This window comes from Mchenga conophoros, linkage group LG19 (genome assembly GCF_057382185.1).
Source record: "Mchenga conophoros isolate Kocher_MC1m ecotype Shallow Benthic linkage group LG19, M_conophoros_male_GT1.1, whole genome shotgun sequence".
In the NCBI taxonomy this organism is placed as follows: domain Eukaryota; kingdom Metazoa; phylum Chordata; class Actinopteri; order Cichliformes; family Cichlidae; genus Mchenga; species Mchenga conophoros.
Window position 1 is genome coordinate 14,883,021 of NC_140544.1, and position 12,168 is coordinate 14,895,188.

The 12,168-nt window shown below is 39.6% G+C and overlaps 1 long non-coding RNA gene across 1 annotated transcript; it reads left to right on the forward strand.

Moving 5' to 3' along the window:
• The first annotated feature begins 1,605 nt into the window (after positions 1-1,605).
• LOC146551910 (uncharacterized) lies at positions 1,606-3,110 on the forward strand. Its single transcript, XR_014889940.1, has 3 exons — positions 1,606-1,661; positions 2,779-2,926; positions 3,026-3,110. It is a non-coding gene; the product is annotated as an uncharacterized LOC146551910 (long non-coding RNA).
• Positions 3,111-12,168: the final 9,058 nt, after the last annotated feature.

The following is a 12,168-nucleotide window of genomic DNA, read 5'->3' on the forward strand; positions in this document are numbered from 1 at the left end:
AATGAGTTTTTTGGGTTCATTGAGAACATGGTTGTTGTTCAATAATAAAATTATCCCTCCCATTCTCCTATTAGAATATAATGAAATGAGGAGGAGGTCAAGATTTTGCATAGTACTGTGGCCATCTGAGTAGCGACTTGTCAACTGGCCCTGTCATCTGGCCTGGGCCATCTTGGTGCAGTTCAAGTGCAAATTTACTAATCTCCAAACAGAAACATGCACGATCCGGCTCTCAGGTTTGGGCATTTTTGACAAAAAGCAATTCTTTTGATAGATAGATAGATAGATAGATAGATAGATAGATAGATAGATAGATAGATAGATAGATAGATAGATAGATAGATAGATAGATAGATAGATAGATAGATAGATAGATAGATAGATAGATAGATACAGGGTAAAAAAAAACTAGTCCCTTATGCCAAACTCCCCTCTTTCATGACCAACCAGGTCCCACTTGACTTTGATATTTATAAGGATGCAGGACTGAGACACAATGCAGGTTTGAAAAGCTGATGTTTATGGAAGTAAGAACTCAACTGATGTCACAAGACACAACACACAGGGGGAAAAACATTGTCTTCATTGAATGAATTTAGAATGAGATTCCGTGTGTGTTTGCGTGTGCGCGTGTCTATACAAAAAAGTAAGTATCTGTGTGCACATGTGTGTGTCCAAGAATGAGACAGAGAAAAGCAAAGGTAGAGTATGTTTATGTGTGTGAGAAGGAGGATAGTAGAGAGGGTGAAATCATTAATTCCTGGCATTGAGGACGGGAAGCTAAGCCACTGAGGAGAGAGACACACAGACACACACACACACACACACACACACACACACACACACACACACAGTTTTTTGCAGATCAACAGTGCCACCTAGGTCTAAAGTATAGAATTGTATCTGTTGAGTCATATCTGCAAGAAATATTCCAACTACACCTCCATCCAGATCTCTACACTCTTAGAAAGGATGTGTTAAAAAATGACACAAAAAATGTGTTGTTACACTATTAACACATTTTGTGTAAATTTTAACATAACATGTGTAAGAAAATGTGTAAACATTGAAAAAATGTGTAAAACGCTTAACACACTTGATGTGTTGCACAGTTTAACACATTTTGTGTGTTATTTTCAGAATCTAACAACAGGACCTAAAATTAGCAGCTCAGTAATTTGATGCTAGCCCTGTGTTTAGTGAAATAAATTGTAGATTAACAATGTATTATAACTATATTAACTGAATAAATAAAATGTTTAGTTATTGTTTGTTTTCCTTAATCCTTTCCTCATTACTTTCAACAAATAAAACATTTTATAATGTAATGTGGACCAAGGTGTGTATGGTGTACTAAAATTCTGAAAGAGGATTAATTTTTTATTTCTCAATATGTATGGCATACCAATTAATGGCCATGGCTATACTATAAGCATAAGTATCCACAAAGAACAGGCTTAATTTTGACCGTAACATGTGAATATAATTGAAGCAAAAGTAGAAAATGAAATGAGTAAGAACACACATGCTTAAAATTGAAACAAATTCTGCCCAGCAACATGACATATCGGCGGCGGGAAGGGGGCGCTATCTTTCGCGCCACTGAGACAAAGGAGACAAAGATGGAGGTTACGTCGCCTAGTATGTTGTCAGACCTTACAGTAAGTATCATTTACCAGTTTATCTTAATGTACTGAAAATATGCCGGGTTTCTGGAAGAATGTGAATTTATATAAAATATAGGAGTTATGTAGGAGTTTAGAGTTTAAGTTAATTACTGCTTAACTATACCTAACTAACCTTAATGTAACAGTCTTGCTAACATATCCTACTCTTAATTTTATTATTAGTTCTTGGATTTCGTGCCATACTCCATTAGAGTTAATGTGTTTTGGTAGTATTTTTATGTATTACTTTATTCGTGTATTTATCTATTTACTTTATTTATGTATTAGAGTATTCAGAAATTGCTCTTAGAACCAGTGTGGTAGTTGGCTAGCGGCTCCGACAGGCATTATGTTGTCTATGAGCAACGCCAGAGTCAGCACCTAACCGTAGCAGTGTTGAGTAAAATGACAATATTGTCGTTAGCTCTGAATATAGCAAATGTAGTTATCACCGCGACCATTCGTTTACTAGCAGAGAATAGGAATAAAGACTGAGTAACTTTAACATGAAATATACCTCATATTGACAGAGATAATTATTTTTTCAAGCAGTTAAAGCAGTTTTTGCATCTAGTATGATTAACTAAAGTATGTGCACATTCTTTTTTAAGGCTTATTGCTGGAAACATGCTCTGATATAGTTTCTTTTTTATGCAGAACTTCTGAGGAAGTAATAGTCAGTGTTATTTAAAAAACCAAACAACAGCAACTTGACCATGCAAATTATCTTACTTATTTAGCCATGTGTTTCATTTTTTCAGCACACATATGACAACTTAGAATCTGTCAAAGTCCTTGTAACCACTTTTATAGATGAGAAAGAAATTTGTAAAAAAAAAAATTCTTATTGTCAGCAGTGCCACAGACATCAGACATCACTATTAGTCAGGATCAGATTTATTCACCAAGTAGCAACTAGAAGATAAAATCAATTTATTTATTATTCAGAATTTATTTTAGTCATTGCGTTATAATCACGTAGTTAAGAAACCGCCTTCTTCTGCTGCAGCTTTTTGAGTAAACTCGTGCTTTTATGCTCTGTGGAAATTTGCTGTCATGACTTTGAAGATTATTGCAGAGAGGTAAAGTGTCTGGTGTTGCCTTTACACAGTCTACCATTACCACAGAAGAACAAAGTCAACCCCTGAAGTCACTCAGGAAAGCCCCACAGATTCTTAAGGAGTATGAAACCTGTCGGTGCCATCGAGGAGGCTCCTTGTGAAGACGTGCATTGGGGATTTGGTGGAGAGGTGTGGTTAGTAAGTATAGTACTTTACTGTACTTTGTTAAAATTTTGCAATGAATGTTTTCCTTTAAAAATGTTGAAGTGCACAGAAGTAAAAAAGTTTGTTTTCCAGTTACCCTCTTAGTGCAGAGAAGCTAACTGTAGCAAAAAGCATCCTCACCACTTTTCCACCCTTAAGTGGCAGGACAGGGGGAAGGATTTATAAGTAAATTTAGCATTTTAATAATGTAAATTCCACTACATACTGTAAATTGCACTTGTTCCCACTTACTGTGTATTGTTTAACCTTTATCTAATTATTTATTAGAGCTTTTTTTCTCAGTTAAAATTGCTCAGCTGTTACCCATATACCTCTGTCCTTTCTTCCTCAGGAGCATTATTATGATCCAGTCTCTCATTGTGGATTCCTAGAGACTAAACTGCGCAACCTTAGACGGAATCTCGACCAGGGGCAGAGACGTTATAAGAAGCGAAAAGTGACAGATGACTGTGGTGAAGACAAGAAGCTCAGGCGAGAGGATGGGAATACCAGCAGCACAGATGAGTGGGTCACCCAAGTTATTGCGGCCCTCAGCTGAGAACCTTCCAATTATCATGTCAGGCATGGAGGAAACATACACCAGTCTCAGAGCCTGGAATATTCGGAGAGTACCCACGGTTTTTGGACATGCCAAGTCTGGTAAGTTGCTTGGTTCTCTGGTAATGGTTTATGTACTCCTTCTCCACTCAGTTGTGTTTTGCCTACAAAGTATGTAACAGGAGTCGATACATTTGGAGGTATGTTTATGAGCTCCTAGTGAATATTTTGAAAGTTTTATAACTTCAGAGTTTGATCATTACTCCCTGCGCACTGATTACAATGAGCATCACTTTTCACATGGTCCAAAATCTTAGTCGTACCACCAAATGACTATCTAATAGTAGGGACATCAAATGACAATGCAGAAAGTGCTGCTCGTGGAAGTGAAAACCCTACAAAAAATCACCTAAATCTGTATGAAACTGCTTTCAGCAGCACTATTTTCAACAAAAAAGCTCTACAGGACAAACCGCAGACAGACAACATAAGAAATTGTCTGCTAGAAAGTTGAACATCAGCTAAAAAGTCCTAATTTTTTCTCAGGGTCTGATGGGACCCAAATCATAGCTAAAATTAAGGAATAATGGACTTGTATTCAAATACCACTCCAAGTAAATTGTTGTTTCACTGTGTAGGTAAGCTTGATGTGGAATGGGTAACAGAAATGTGATACTGTAAAGTTTGATTTTAGCCATACAGCTACCAAATGGACAGAATGTACTTTTGATTTAATGTATTTAATGCTTCATTTTAAACGTAAACACTTCTTTTATTTCCGTAGGCTGGACTTGGAGTTTGGCAATCTTACAGGAGGAAAGGTGGACCTCTTTTTGCGAAAATGGGAAGCCAGTAGGGCTGCCACAAACGATTATTTTGATAGTCGACTAGTCACCGATTATTTATGCGATTAGTCGACTAATCAGATCATCATCCACTGGACGTAAAACTACAGCTTATTGCACCAGCAGCATCTGCTCTTATATAACTATCATTAGCTTACAGCTTTAAGCTTTTAAGGTGCTAACTAAAAATAAAGACAAGATGATAGTTTATTCAATTTTAATGAAATTTGCAGATTGTTTCGGTAAAGTTTAATAAACTCCTTGCTATCTAAAATATAACAGGACACCGGAGTATATTCTCCAGCATCTCACACTTCTGATGATCAGCTGTCTGCTTGACGTTTATTCAGCTGTGTAAAAACTGTAACTTTAATCTCAGCCAAACCGATTTACTCAGGAACAAATAAAATACTAAAAAAAAAAAAAAAAAAAAAAGCCAAACAACAACATTTTTAATTTATCTAAGTGACTCATATATATTTAACCTGAGTCGCGAAAGACGGCGGTGGGTTTGAAAACAATTTGCCGGGAGTCCGGTGTTCTCACGGCGCTAGTGACCTAGCCCCCGGCTAGCTATCGAGCTAGTGGGTAACAGACGTCTCCGAAAACGTCGGAGCGCTTTTGAAAATATGTGGTGTCCTGATACACTGAGCCGATATTTGAGGTTTACACAGCTACATTCTCGCCTGAAAATATGTTAAACGTTTATTTTGTGACCCAGAAAGAATAATAAGAGTAATATTAAAACTAACTAGCTACCGCCATTGTTGGAAACTAAGCTGGGCCGCGCTATGAATTCTGGGACACAGCTGCTGCTTCTTCTTCTTCTTCGGGGTTTAACGGCAGCTGGCATCCTTGTACATGCTGTGCTGCCATCTTCTGTTTCAGTCCGTTATTACACTCTTAAATCCTGCTATTATTCCTGCGTCTTTTGCGATCTTACAAAGCTTCAAACGACACGTCGACTATTAAATCAGTCGTCGACGATTTTGATAGTCGACGTAATCGTGACTAGTCGACAAATCGTGGCAGCCCTAGAAGCCAGTATCATTCCGAAGCTCAAATCAGTAGCTGCCCTGGAAACAAGAACCCCCCCGCCATGTGTTAACACACCTACTCCCACCAGTTGGTGCCAGTCGTTGCAGCCTTTTTTGCACTGGTATGTATTCAGTAAAGTTCTCACGGTATTTACCTGAGGAAAGCATTTGTCTACACCTCACTGAATACTATCTTTATCTTCCCCATCTCCAAGCCTGGAACAAGTATTGCATCGCTTTGCAGTGATCCTGAAGCATCATCCACAACACACCAACCCCAGCTGATATGCATCGGTGATCTAAAGAGGGCAACCAGGCAGTACATCATTGTTGCTAAGAATGACAGAGTAACCATTTCTCTGAATGATGGCCTGACGTGTGCTGTGGATAAGCTTTTCAAACTGTACTGGGTATGTAACTTGTCCTATCCAGCACCACTTGGCTCCGTCTTCACCTTCTTTGAGTTTGTCTATGACCTGCCGCTGTCCACCCAAAGGAAAACCAAAGTACTGGAGCTGATTGCACAGATTAAAGGATGCAAGTAAAATGTTCACCTGTCCAAAATGTAGAGAGTCTCTGTTCACAGAGGTGAGAAACCTCATTTGGCATCTTTGTCAAATACACTGCTTATCAGGACTGACCATTTTTATGCCTATGCAGTGGAAAGGTCAGACAATATGAACTGATTGGCTGAAATTTTTGATTTTCGTATTTAAACCCAAGGTACAAAATTGTATAACCTGGATGCTATATTCGCCAAAATGTATGTTTTTCTGTTTGCATGCAACTGCACATTTGTTAAATGTTGACAATTTGTTGAAGATGACAATTGTTACCTTTAAAAATTTTAATTCATGTATTGTCTGGATTATATCAGAACATTATATATATATTGAAAAAATTGAAAAAAGGGCAATCATATATATGAGTCCATAGGACCCCAAAGCGCTTTACACTACATTCAGTCATCCACCCATTCACACACTGGCGATAGCAAGCTACATTGTAGCCACAGCTGCCCTGGGGCGCACTGACAGAGGCGAGGCTGCCGGACACAGGCGCCACCGGGCCCTCTGACCACCACCAGTAGGCAAACACGGGGTTAGTATCTTGCCCAAGGATATTTGGCATGCAGCCAGGATGCAGCCTGGGATCGAACCACCGACCTTCTGATTAGTGGCTGACCTGCTCTGCCACCTGAGCTACAGCCACCCATATTAGGTTTCTTTTCTAGTTGATATCCTTGCATGCTAATGAAGCTATCATCGTTTTTATAATAACATCCAGCAAGGCCCTAAAGGCACACAGGAAGTGAAGAGAAAGACCACAGTTCCATCACCTAATTGATGAAGACATCAGTCTGTCCTCTGAGGGGAGTTTGACATTACATTCGAAACTCAACTGCAGCAACCAGGGCAGATAGGCAGCATTGATGAGTATACATCACGTTTGAGGGGACCGGTTTTGATCAGATACTATGCTTTCAATTCCTATCACATTTCTCTTTTTGGAGAAATAATCTTCCAAACTATGGCTATTATGTTAATGGCTTTCAAACTACACTTTGTCTGGATAGTACTTTGTCTGCAATGCCCTGCCAGCAGTCTTTTCTCTGGATAACTCAGGTCCCTGGGTTAAATGGACGCACAAAACTTCCACTACAATAAGGTGATTATTCCAGCAGGGCAGCAGGGATTCCAGCTGAGTTTAAGCATCTTTAAGCTTCCCTGTTGAGCCATTCTGAGACTTGCATTGAATCCCAAGCTGTGACTTCAAAAGCCACTAGAACTTCTACTGCAGTGATTATGCTGGGTGGCAAGCAGTCGTCAGATATCTGAGTATTTATGATCACTGACATGTGTATGTGTGTGTGTGTGTGTGTGTGTGTGTGTGTGTGTGTGTGTGTGTATGTATGTATGTATGTATGTATGTATATATATATATATATATATATATATATATATATATATAGAAAGTACAAATGAGATATTTAGTGTTTCTGTCATTCAGACATGTTTAACTTTATTCAGCCATTCCAAAAGCTTTAGGCCAATTTAATTCATATTTTTTTTCCATTTTACCTTCTTTCGAGTTTAGGGAATTGCATGGATCTGGCTTTAAACTGGGCACCATCACTGCACCAGTTGATAAGGGTTTTAAGTCAGTCTGTGGAGTCTAAATCTAACAAGGGATGGAAATTTCAAGTTGTGGGTGGAACTCAGGCTGAAAAAATAAATCAAAAAAGTAAATTTAAAAATATGAAGTCAAGTCGTTAGGAAGGTGTTGAAAGATTCCAGGTAGAGTGGGTTTGTTGCAGCGTTTTGAATTTAGATGGATAATTTTCCTAAAAATGTGTAGTTGTCACAACGGGGTTTGCCAGTGTATTAGGTACAGGACCCAAAACCAGATGCAGAGAGGTACAGCTGGTTTCAACACAAAGCGAGCCTTTACTCGGGTTGAAGGCAGTTGCAAACTATGAACACCTATGAAGAAACTATGACTGACTTTAACCACCGTGGAGCGTAAAACAGATAACCTGACAATGTGAACAGAAACACACAGACTAAATACACACAAGGTGTGATTAGAGGAAGTGAAAACACATGAGGAAACAGCTGATACACATGAACCTAATGACGCTACTGGGAAGAGAAAATAAAAACAATAACAACGGCACAGTAGGCCCCGCCAAAATAAAACAGGAAATATGAGACGTAGAAATGACAACAGAAGCTTGACAATAGGGAACACACAGAGCTAAATCACATAACAAACTAGACAAGAAACAAAACACAAAAACTCATGAGACAGATGATAATAATGGCAAACCAAAACTCAACTAAACCTTAAATAAGAATAACAAAGGAACTTATCATCACAACTTTAACATAAGTGACTCAAAAATACAAAATAAACCACAAAACACTGAGTCAGTGACCCATCCCGTGACAATAGTCTGTAAATAAGTTCTTCCATTGTTTGAGCTCCAGCTCATGGTGACAGTTTTGGGGTGGAAGTTAGAGACACAGGAAATAATCTATTGTTTCCTTTGTTCAGATGGGTTGTTGATGTGTCTCCTGGTAGACAGTGGGGTGTTGCAGCCGAGGAAGCATGCCTCCCACTATTCCCGTCTACTTTCTTCATCTTCCTGACTGTCCTCCCGTTGTCTTTGCTAACCTCTTTGAATACTTTGCTGTATTTCCTCAATTCACCAGCAACACCAGATACCTTCTTGGTAGTTTTCTTTCTCCACTTCAGTCCTCTGGTATCTCTTCACCACCACTCAGAATTTCTACCCGATGTCTGTTCTTCCTTCTTCGATTTCAACTTTAATCTTTGCCTCTTTCACTGACTTCCTCTGCTTGATTTCTAAAACCACCCTACCAGCTGATGCTGCCTAGCTACATGCAGGCTCCTGCGTGCACCTTCCTTTACTCTTACACATCAACATCACTCTGTGTTCCTACCTCTTCTTGACATACTTGTTAACCACAGTCATTTCATTTTTTTTCCACAAAATTCACTAATCCATCCTTCCACATTCATCTCTTTAACATATCTACCCAACACCTTTCTTTTACCTCTATTCCCTTCACCTGTGTGTCCATTGAAGTCTTCTCCAGTCACTTCTGCGGATACTCTCTAGCTTCCTCTAGAATTCTTCCTTCTCTTCTAACTTACATCAGAATTTGTCCAGCTTCAAACTCATGATCCTGCACATTCCCAACATTCACATACTCTTCCCTTAAGATTAACCCTACTCAGTTTCTCTCCCTATCTACACCATAGGCAAACAGTTTGAATCAGTCTCCGGACCTGTACATACAAAATACCTACTTTCCTTCTCACCATCATAGCAGCCAGCTCTCTTCTTTTATCAGTCATATTTCATACAGGACTGGACATTTAAGCATGAAGATATGCTGGTTCAAATAATATCTTCAAAAAAAATTGATTGTTTGAATTGATTTGCTACTGTAACTGCTATCGGTGAAATATACTTTAACAATACCTACACAGTGAAGACGAAGAAGAAAGTTTTGGTTGTTTTATTCTAATATCAAATTATAAAAATATGTATTTAAACCACTTACTGGGAGAATCTCAATGTCAAAAACATGGTGCTATGCTCCATGCATTTGTCTTGAGGTGTACTACAGCATGCAGCTACTTATTTGTAAACAGTGTGAAAATGCATGCTAATTGGTTGGGAAACGGATGATGCTGTTTTGTAGTATACACACACACACACACACACACACACACACACACACACACACACACACACACACACAGCCTGTTAGAGAAATCAGACCATTAAATATGATTGACCTCACTCTGATGAATATAAATTTAATAGTACACTGACCTTCTTCAAACGTATGTGTCTGAAGCGCTAAAGCGACTTTAGCTTATTTAGCAGTTAATCCAGTACAGACTCTACTATAAATCCTCTTTCTGCATATGTAGCTGTCTCACACACACACATTAAATTAATTACCATGCCCAAATCCCAAACTCAATCCATGCTCTGCATTTCTTCCTAATCCCCAAACCTACAGCTTTGTTGAATGCAGGGGTCAGCCTATACTTAAATCCATCAATGGAGTGAATATTGAATGGGTTCTCTTCTATGGATAACTGCCTGAGTCACTTTTTACACATTCAGTGAACGTATGCGTGTAGTTTATGGTAGCTAATTCAGGGGACTTTGGCCCAAACAGCCCAAGCGACTACTTACAGTTTTTGCTCGTTGCTTGAACACTATAAACCCATGCTTATACTAAAGTAACACAACTTGAAGCTTTTGTTACCATACCTCAAACACATGTACCCATACCTTAAACAAAAGTGCTGCTTTGCACTCTGGTTGCAATTATGCAACACACTTACTCCTTTATGCAACACACATGGTCCTGCATACTACACTCTATTTCATACATAAGACACTTCGTTCAAAAATGAAATCTCAGGGTGCCATTTGGAAAACACATGTATCCAAAATACAAAACACATCGGGTAATTGCAACCACTCAAATATACACCTGAAGGCACTTACTTGCAGAACCGAACACCAATTAGCCAACCACAAAAAGCCCTCAGTTTAGCCATTTCAAGAACTTTGCAAGCATGGATGGAGGGAGAGCAAGAGGAAGAGGAGGAGGAGGTCAAAGAGGCCATGCACGGACCCATATTTCTGATGATATAAGAGCAACTTTGGTGGACCATGTCATCAACCACGGCCTGACTATGAGGGAAGCTGGGCAGAGAGTCCACCCACATCTAAGCCGTTTCACAGTGGCATCTGTAATAAGAAAATTCCGACTAGAAAACAGGTCTGTCTTCATCTCACTGCCTTCTACTCTACTCAGATGGTTTTTATAGTACTGTTCTACAGTTACCATATCAAGTGTACAGGGTATTGCAGGGTGCTAATGCTCCTTTTGCAGCCAAAGTGGTAGTTTCTGTGAAACATACCATGATTACTTATATTGAAGTACAGTGTTGTACAGTGGATGATACAGTATATACAGTAAAGTACTGTAAGAAAAATAAGCAAACCAATGACAATATGTGGTTGTATTTCTCTAGAATGACTCGAAGACCTTCTGGGGGAGGACGCCAACGCCTGTTCACACAACGGCAGGAACTTGCCGTTGTGGACCTAGTGAGGGCAGACAATGCTATCCGTCTCCACCAGCTACGAAAGCAAATACTTGCAGACAGGCAAGTGTTCAACAACATAAACCATGTGAGCATCACCACCATCAGACGCATCTTGGGAAAACACAGCATCACCATGAAGCAACTCTACAGAGTACCATTTGAGAGGAACAGTGACAGGGTCAAAGGACTTCGAGCTGAATATGTACCATATCAGTACCACATGAATACATTCTGAGATTCTGAGAGCTACACAGGTACCCGTGTGATGGGGTGAGGGTTCTGTATGTGTAGCACTGTAGTACAGTAATATGTTCTCTCTTTTTTTTTTTTTTTTTTTTTTTTTAACAGAGAATCTTGGCCATGGATGGAGCTGCACAGCCTCATGAATTCATTTTCATTGATGAAGCTGGATTCGACCTGTGCAAAACAAGACGACGGGGTCGTAATGTCATTGGCCAAAGGGCAATTGTGCACGTTCCAGGGCAGCGCGGGGGAAATATCACATTGTGTGCCGCCATAAGCCTTCGACGGCTTCTGCATCATCATGCAAAACTAGGTCCATACAATAGCCAACATATACTCACATTTCTAGATCTCCATGATATAGTTGTACAGAATAGACCAGATCAGCCCAGGTTTGTGGTGATATGGGATAATGTCAGTTTCCATCGGGCTGCTCTGGTCCAGGCCTGGTTCTCCAACCACAGTCAACTTGAAGTGGTATGCTTGCCCCCTTACTCACCATTTTTAAACCCTATAGAGGAATTTTTTTCGGCTTGGAGATGGCGTGTATATGACCGCCAACTACATGCCTGCATGCCTCTTCTGCAGGCAATGGAACAGGCCTGCGGCGACATTCAGGTGACAGCAATCCATGGATGGTTTTGACATGGAAGAGGATATTTTCCCCGGTGCCTAGCGGGAGAAGACATTGCTTGCGATGTTGATGAGGTCCTGTGGCCAGACCCCAACAGACAGCGGGATCCATGAGCCCACGTATGCACAATTGTCATGATTTTTTGTTTACAGTATAGTGTTTTTTCTATTACTGTATTATGGGTTGTTTTGTTTTTTTTGCTTTATCTGAATTCATGGTACTGCAATGTACAATATTGAGTAGGCCTATTTG